Consider the following 9,753-nt stretch of genomic DNA (forward strand, 5'->3'; position numbering starts at 1 on the left):
ATAGATTTAACAGAGGGCACTCTATGCCTCTGTGGAGTGGTAACCTGAAAAAAGATGGATTTCATCAGAAAGCAATTTAGGAGCACAGCTGATTTACAAGGTGAGTCACTGAAGCACATACTCTAAAAGAAGGCAGAGCCCAGTAAAAATTGAATACATGTAGCAGACCACACACTAGGCCTGCTTTGGCTTCATCTGTGCTGGCTCCACTCCCAGGCCTGGCCTATAAACCAAGCCTGTCCCAGAGAAAGCTAAGGTTCCTCTCAGGCTTGGCAATGGCCGAGGCAAGATTTTAGCATAGATTCAACTGATGTGTATCAAACTGTTTGCACTCTGTGCCTTTATCAGTTGAGCGAGGAGAAGAGGCCAAGCTGAGATTCTGTGTTTAAATGTAATTTAGCCTGTCAAGCAAGAGTGCTCCCCGGCTGGGGGTGTGTAAATGGGAATCAAAGCGCTTGTTGTGAAACAGCAAGGTCTATGATTCCCCTCTCCAATGTTCATGCCCTCGCTCCAGCTCTGTTACAGGCCCTGTGGCAACAAGCAAGCCTCAGTGGGGAGAAAGCAAAAGATCACAGAACCACAGAATCTTAAAATCATAGAACATCCTGAGCTGAAAGGGATCTGTAAGGATCATCAAGTCCAATCCTGGCTCCACAAAGCACCACTTAAAAATCAAACCCTGTGTCTGAGAGTATTGTCCAAACACTCCTTGAACTCCAGCAGCTCATGCTGTGCCCACTGCCCTGGGCAGGCTGTTCCATGCCCACGGGTGCAGACCCTGTCCCCAACCCCTAGCTGCCCTCCCCTGTCGCAGCTCCATGCCATTCCCTCAGGCCCTGTCGCTGTCACACACAGCAGAGCTCAGCGCTGTCCCTCCATTCCCTGTGAGGAGCTGCAGTCACCGTCAGGCCTCCCCTCAGCTCCTCTGCTCTGGGCTGTGCAAACAAGGGTGCTTCAGCCACTCCTCACATGTTCCCTTGTAGATACTTCACCATCTTTGTAGCCCTTTGAGGCCAGCAATGCCATACTGATGCATCCCAAGATGCATCCCTGCATCATGGCATGAGAAGGCATTTATCAGCACCTGGATCTTGCCTCCTTTCTTGTTCCTTTCCAGCTGACACCTATCAACCAGCAAGATTGCCTGCCTGTTCAGTTGCATAACTCCAAATTCAGCCACCTCCAGCAGTTTTTCTCACACTGATCCCCTTGTTTGCTGTCCTGGGGAGGGAGATTTGCTCCCTTGCAGGCACGGGGAAGGCAGCAGTGACACAGCAGCCACCTCTGCACATCCTGCTCACAGCAACCTACCTACGCTACCCCTACAAAAAAATCATTCCAAGAAAAGCGCCTTCTTAAATTGTGGTGATATGGGTGATTTTAAGCTGTCACCACGCTGCCGCACAGATCTGCTCTCTGTGGCTGAAGTTTTCAGTACCGTCTTTCACTTCCTGTTAGTACTGATTCTTGTGGCTCCAGCTCTGTATTACTTTGAAAATTTGCCCGTATGTATCTCCTAAGATCTATCAGCTCAGTTTACCGACACAATCAAATCTTTACTGCTTTCAACACTGCAGAGCCAATATAGCTGAACAGCAAGTTATGTCTCCTTCTTGCAGCATCATCAAAATTGCCAGCCAAAGTTTGGTTTCTGATGCTTTATTACTGCCAATGAAGATGTGCAGAGCCAAAAAAAAAAAAAAAAAAAAAAAAAAAAAACCACCAAATTTTCTACCAGAGCAGAGAATGAGCATCTGAGAGCAAGTCTGAATTGGATAAAGTAGAGCCAATATGATGCTTTCTCATTTGAACTCTATGATGGACTAAATTCTCAAACTGTCAGTATTATGATCATAAATTTTGGTACCCATGGCAGTTAATGGCTATTAGTTAAGAGCAATTAAGACCAGTTAATAGGCAGTTTATCCCAGCATGTCCCACGTTTCATCTTGAATGTATTTAATTGAAAACACAAATAACCACGATGACACTTTTTGCTTGCCAAAGCCATGTGCCCCAACAGTGGGTACAAACTGTATGTAAACAATGTGGGGCAGCATAATAAAGATTTGTTTTTAAAAGTCCTAGTCTAAAAATAAAAAAGAAAACAGATGTTCTATACCAAATGCACACAATACAAGGACCTTTGGAAATAAAGCCTGAAGCATCTAACCTAGAGTCTCAGAATAGTCCAAGTTGGAAGGGACCTGTAAGGATCATCAAGTCCAACTTCTGGTTCCAAACAGGACCACCCAAAAATCAGACCATATGTCTGGGAGCATTGTCCAGATGCTTCTTGAACTCCAGCAGCTTAGGACAATGACCACTTCCTTGCCTCAAGGTTAGAAGAAAATTGGGCTTTGAGGCAGAGGGTTCACCTGTCTCTGCTGTTGGAGAGGGTCCAGAGGAGGGCCACAAAGATGATCAGGGGACTGGAGCACCTCCCCTACGAAGACAGGCTGAGAAAGCTGGGCTTGTTCAGTCTGGAGAAAAGAAGGCTGCAGGGTGACCTCATTGCAGTCTTTCAGTACCTAAATGGAACCTACAAACAGGAGGGGAATCAACTCTTTGAAAGGGCAGATAACAGCAGGACAAGGGGAAATGGTTTTAAGTTGAGGGAGGGAAGATTTAGGTTGGATGTCAGGGGGAAGTTCTTTACTATGAGAGTGGTGAGGTGCTGGCACAGGCTGCCCAGAGAGGTTGTGGATGCCCCATCCCTACAGGTATTCAAGACCAGATTGGATGGGGCCCTGGGCAGTCTGGTCTATTATTAAATGTGGAGGTTGGTGGCCCTGCCTGTGGCAGGGGGGTTGGAGATTCATGATCCTTGAGGTCCATTCCAACCCTGGCCATTCTGTGATTCTGTGCTGTAAGCTTGGCTGATTGCCCTCAGCCTACAAAGCAACAGCAACACAGATTTTCCCTGCTTCTGTCTGCTCTGATCAAGTCATCCTCCTTATGATCCAGAACAGGATGTCCTAGGCCTGTGGGAGGCTCTGGCAAGAGATAACAGCAGTAGGATTTGTCTTCCCATCAGGCGTCCATGGCTTAGTACCCTTCAATTCTAGGTAGCAGCCACAAGTAATGTAACATGGAGCTGGATGGGAAAAATCAAAAGTCAAAAGCCACTGTAGCCATCTGTTGTGTATTCTTCTACCTGAAGTTTGTTACCGTGGAAATGGCAGGATATCAGTGCTGGGTGAAGCGAATCCTGTGCTGCAATTGTGAAGACCTTTGATTTAATAAAATAAGACATTATGGTCATTGTAATCATCGTTATTATTGTCATTGTTATTGTATGTACAGCACATCTTCCAGTTTTAAAGGCCTGCAGAAACCTGACAGCTGATATAAGGATTAATGTTGTCATTTGCTATGGTTACCAGCAAACCTTTTATTAAAGTCATTGCTGCAAGTTAAACTGTTTCCACATTCTCACTTGTTTTATGGCTGCAGCAAGCTGTTAAGGTAGGACTTGGCATTTGTCTGTTGAAACAAAAATGTGGGCAACTGACTCATTGTCGGTTATGCTGTTTGGTGTACTTTCTTTTTTCAGCACTTCAGATAATGCATAAGCAGGTTTGTGCTAACTCTTAGGGCCCTTCAATAGGTAACACTGGTTCTGATCCATTTCTTGTCAACCATTCTTTTTCTTTTCAAGTAGTTTAAGCACGTTCTTCAACAAACAGATATTAAATGAAATGTATGCAATCTAAACATGTAAGTTGAAAGTAAAGGGATAGAAATAAAAGGGCAACTGCATTGTAGTTATAGAATTAAGCCATGTCAATGTGCCCATTTCCACTAAAATATTGTGCTTGAAAGGTTACCAGAAAGGCCACATTGCAGCAATAGTTTGATTTGTGCCTCTGTTCTCTATACGGCATATAAGTCCTGTCTTCATTTTGTCAGCCAATATGCTAGTCTAAAAGAAGGTATGCAATTAAGAATGAAAAAAGCACAAATAAACAGTGCCATCTTTTGGGCACTGCTTAAACTCCACAATTATTAAATTCCAGATATACGTAATGTGTGAATACTATATAGGAATCCACATATACACCCCATCTTTGTTACAAGTGACTTGTATATTACCTTTACCACTTCTTCATAGGTAGCCACAGGGACTCAAACTGGCAGATGACCTGTTTTCCCCTGTGGCATCCTGGGATCCTGCAGCACAGGGTGCAACACGATGTTTGTTACTGAGGCTGCCTCATGGCGCCTCCATGGTTGGATATAAATCCTGTGAAGAAGTGGATGGATGAATGGGTATTCCTTGTGAATTTCTGTGTTTTGAAACTCAGGGAATAGGAGAATAATGTGAAAATGTGGTGTTCTTGTTTCTCATATAGGCAGAAGAGAGCTCTGTGTTCTCTTCTGATATAACATGAAGTCCAGTGGATTACATGTAATATTGTACTCTGGGACAGGTTTCAAGCTCAAAGAGGGAGATTTAGATTGGACCCAAGGAAGTATTTTACAATAAGGATGGTGACACACAGGAATAGGTTGCCCAGAGAGGTAGTGGTTGCTCTATCCTTTGAGACATTCAAGGTCAGCCTGGATAGGGCTCTGAGCAGCTGATTTACCTGTAGATGACCCTGTTCTTTGCAGAGGAGTTGGACAAGACATTTGAAAGTCCCTTCAATCTCAAATGATTCTATGATTCTGTGAATTTCTGAATGCCACAACAAATGCCAAAGCCATATAGAGGTTCTCAGGTGTTTCCTGGTTCTATGTTCGCTCAGCTAGGAGTTAGGCCATGAAAGCTCCTCTGAGAATCTAATGCTACCTTGAAAGGAAACTGACTGTTGAGTTACGCTTTACTAACAAAGTAGCTACAGAAAGAGTTTATGCAAGGCTGGGGGCTAATTACAGAATGTTAGTAAAGTGTTGCACTTACCAGGAATACATGTATTACAGCAGTCACCACCATAGTAGCAGACAGTATCATGGCTGTCAACACAGTGGATTATAATGAAAGACTAAGCAGTTCCTGAAACGCTGAGTAGCTAAATGGACAGAATGGGGCTGTATAAGGAGATAAGGCACCTGTACCTCTGCTCCAGTGTAAAAGCAAAATAGTAATTTGTACCTGACTTAGGCAGAGTGCATTTTTTCTCCAGCTTTGATCAAGTTTGTGTTTAGTCCTGAATAACATGACATTTCAGAGACTTAATACTCAGTGTTTCCACGTAACTTCAGTACACTGTGAAGACCAGAAGGCAGAGCCCTAACAAATCCTTCCCTGGTCTCATTTCCTGGAGATAAATCCTTCAGTGATGAACAGGTACTGGCATTCAATTGAGTCCTGTCCCAGACTCCACCAGGATGAGTGCAGACATTTTGACACAATATTCAAAGACAGAAATTGTCTTACATTTGAAACAGTAAATGATGCAGTTAGGTGCTGCAGGAATACAGATAGGCAGAAAAAGCGTGAGCTCCCAAAGCAAAGAAAAACAAATTATTTTGTGGCACAGATTTTGAAAGATATTTAGGCTCCTAAATCTTAAGAAATCAGTCAGGGTTGAGTTATCTGTGATGTTCACCTGTACAAAATTCCACGTGGCTCTTCATCTGCTGTCTCTGTATTCTCTCCGCTTCTTTTCCTTGTACAGATCTATGATGGACATGTTCCTGTACTCTTATGTTACCAGCTAAAGGTACTATTATTTAACATCTCTCTCAGGAAGACCAACACAGAAGGAAATAATCTAGGAGAAGGAGAATTAGACTACAAAGCAACATAACTTGGACAAGGATCCAAAACTGAAAGAGTTTCTCTCCAATTTTGACATCTCTAGATCCCCACTGCAATTCTTTACCTGATCTGTGACATAAGTGATGTGTCACTCATCAGGTTATGGAGAATGCCTTAGCTTTCTCTAACACTGTTCTTCTTTTGGTTTTTCTTTTTAAAGTTCCCAGCTGCTGAATTTGTTAATATTTTCCCAATAGCAGGGAGAATTTTGAAGACGTATGTGCTGTCCTTATTTCTGTAAACTTAATATGCTCTGTTTACTCGGAAGAGTTTGGCAGCAGTAGCCACAGCCCAGTTGTGTATGTCACACAGTGCACATTGCAGAGAGATCAGCATACAGATACATCTACTCTGCTTACCAAGCATATTGTTTGCTGCTTTACAAACTGTGAAAGGCTTGATTAAATTCAGATACTGTGTGTTTGCCAACCTGGCTTGAGGTCACAGTGGTGGAATCAAAATCTCATTAGAACTGAACTGTACACTGAAGAATAAATCACTGTCTTTCTTCAGCTGCAGACTCTTCACGTCTGATGTGCATTGTTTCTGTGTGCAGTGCCTTTTGTTTGGATTGGTCCTTGGTAATAAAGACTGTATCCAGTTGCCTTCTGGTGGCAAAAAGATATTGTTTGACACTGTATAGTTCAAATGTATTTCAGGTTGTTCTCATCTATATTGTTGCTGTGGTAAAGGCACAGAATCAGCAAGGATGCAACAATGGGGGTCTGCTACACATTGCTTGGTCAAGAGGAAGCAGTGGGTGACACCTTAATTAAGCAACTGCATGAAGAATCCTTGTGTCTGGACCATGCTCTCAAGGGGAATCTTACCCACTCCAGCCTCTGCTGAAAGGGAAGCATGGTGGGGCTCAGGCAAGCCAGGAGGTTTCTGGGATGTACTGAGGGCAAATTTTATACAGGCACTGTATACAACAACATCTTTGAGAGATTCTCTCCACAAAGAGTTGTTGCTTCAGTTGATTATGTTAACCTTATATCAATAATACAGAGGCAGCTGGAATTATTTTAGTTAGAAAACAATGCTGCTCTCACAAAAAGGCCATTTTCCATGAGAAAATTTTCAATTTTGCTCAAAATCATTTTGATTTTCTGTCAAGCAAATGGAGCAGACAGCAGTCCAGCTGCTGACTTGGAAAGCTCTTTCAGCTTTCATGGTGGTGAAAAGATAAATGGACAAAGGCCTGGTGAAGGGGAAGCTAAAGGCCACATACAGACTACTCCAAGATATATGCTATTGTCTGGCCAGAAAAATCCTACAGAAACTTCTGAGCCCTTTCTGCTTTTTTTTTTTTGTCACTGCTGAAGGCAATCTCCCTTTTTCTGGGGAATTCCACAGCAGTCCATTTTCCCTTGCCCTCAGCAACTCATCACCATGCCTAGGGAATCATTTAACTGTCTTGGAAGGTGGGGTGGCTCCAGAAATGCAGGATCCATCCAGGGTATCAAAAGTTGTTCTCACTGAGAACAAACAGGTCCATCTGGATAGCTCTGGGTAGGTGCTTAAGATTCCTAACTGGATGTATCTAAAAATTTGGTATGTAACCGTTAATGTCAAACTGACCACAGAGATTCCTTGTGCCAACAGGAAGAGTACCTCCACAGGGAGCTTCTTTCTACCTTTTAATGTGGGTTCAGTCCCCAGTCAGGATATCAGTTGTCTCTACTGACCATCAGAAGAGACTAGATGGATAATTAAATGTATTAATCTCATTTGGATGGCTGAAAGAGAGGTGGTCTCAATACTGAGTTGGCATCTTACAACACTTTTCACTCTGTTAAAATACACCTTATTTTACGGGGACAGCCCAAGGCTTCTCTGCCTCTCCACAATTCCTCTTACATCTCTTGATCTTGTTTATGCCTTTACAAAGGATTAAAGCAATATTTCAGAACTCTAACCCTCATGGGAGTAGCACTCAAAAGACCAGGAACAGTTATGTCCCACTGGTGGTGGTGCATTTTATCTATCCACTTAGTGATAGCATTCTTTTGGCATCTGTAGTGTTGAATCATTTATTAAGTCTTTGTAGTTAGACAACACAAGAACCTTCTTGGACCCTTTTTGTCGCTTTGGTTCCAGGGAACTGAAATGAACATTTAGGTTAGAAGCAAAATTTTTCATTTGCCATTATATGTCTACAAAATATGCAGAAGCATATATGTAGCTATGTATATTTCATCATAAACCTACTCTATAGTTTACCTTGACACCTCTGCTTTTCAGCTTTTAGATGAAAGCTAAAAGTGACAATTTGGGGAAATAACCCACGTGCACATCTACACGTTTACTAGGAGAATTAAAATGAATAACTTCTCATCACATCTGTGGTGATTTCAAGGACTGGAAAGCACATGATGAATACTAGCATGTGCTGAGGTTATACCAGGCAACAGCATCACTTGAAATTTTACCAGATAACCCATTTCCTGCTTTGGATTTGTATTATGTATTTCAAGTGAAGAGGAAATTCTAGGTAGCTCAGCTGCCTTGCTGTGCTGTGTGACTCCAACCTGCCAATGGCTGATTTCTAGCACAATTTTAGCCCTGTGTATTTTGGCTCAGAGTGAGATAAGCAGCGTAGGTCTTGGTTAATGCAGATACTTCCTTTGTTTCGGCTACTGCAACCAAATCAGATACTGCAAATATCTCAGTATTTATCCCTTGTCTGATGAGAAGCAGCTGCCAGTGCATGAAGAAAGGGAAGGTCCTTAAATTTGTGCCCTTTATAACACACCAAATTTGAAGAACGTGGTGCATGTGGGAATGAGATCAATAGGAAACAGGACAATGCCTAGATCTTGGAAGTATTCAGAGCCTGCAGCCAAAATGGTGGGGGCAAGTAAGGTGCTCAGCAGGTGTAAAAGAAGTCATTGTAACAAAGCTCATGTTCGTGCCAAATGGATGTATGGCTCCCATGGAGCAGGAAAGGGTAGTGGCTGCAGAGATTACCCCAGACAAAAAAAAAAACAATCTGTTGCCATACCATCAAAGTGAATTTCAAGACCTCAGGAGAGGTCTCAGCATACCAACCAGGGGCAGCAGATACAGTACTGTTTGCAGGAGAACGTGGCCCCATTTTCTCTCTTCACAGCAGCCATCCCACTGTTGCTCATTCTCCCTCACAGACAGCAGTTGGGATGCCTCCAATTCTACAGAACAGGCAGAAAGACTTGGTGGAGAAAAGCTTAGTCTGGGTTTTTCTGAGCTACTGAAGGCATTTTAGTTCTCAGCTCTCAGCAAAATGAGCAGCTAAACCCCCGAGTTCAGGTTCTAAAACTTCAGCCAGATTGTGCATTGCTGTTGTTATTCTGTACTCAGATACATTTGACCAGGCATATTCGTTATGATCCTAAACAATTAGCGTCCCAGTTACTGTTTGCTACGACACCGAGGAAGGATGTAGTGGGAATGCTAAGAACATGCAGATAGAAACTATTTCTTGCACGGAAATCTCTGCTCACAGGAATCAGAGATGTCAAAGTGTCAAAAGAGTTAGTTTTGGTCAATTGATTCCATGGACGTGGTGGGCATCTGAGGCTGCTTTTCCCGTTAATGAGTCTGAAGAGCCCATTGAGTATTCTCACTTTAGCTGTATAATTTCCAAGAGCTACCTCTTTGCTTGATGTTGTGAGGTTTATTAGCACTAAGATGATTTGTTGATGATTTTAGAAAGTGATGTTCTAAATGTCTTCTCTGACCCCTGAAAACTCAAGTGATTTCTGAGTTTGGCACAGAAAACCTCCCCATTACTTATGTAATTTATAGGAATGAACCCAGAAAAGACTGTGTCAAACATTCCTGCTCACAAAACTTTAAATGACTCAGTAGCAGTTCAAACCACATCAATGTTTGCAGCATCAATTATTTTGAAAGGGAAATACATTTCCATTTTCATGAGGCGGAGGAAGATAAAGTGATGTTTTATGAACTTTCTCTTATGTGTCAAGCTGGCTCGGTTGAATTTT

Source organism: Lagopus leucura, unplaced genomic scaffold (genome assembly GCF_019238085.1).
Source record: "Lagopus leucura isolate 7727_CA_CO unplaced genomic scaffold, USGS_WTPT01 Super-Scaffold_100001, whole genome shotgun sequence".
NCBI classification, from domain to species: domain Eukaryota; kingdom Metazoa; phylum Chordata; class Aves; order Galliformes; family Phasianidae; genus Lagopus; species Lagopus leucura.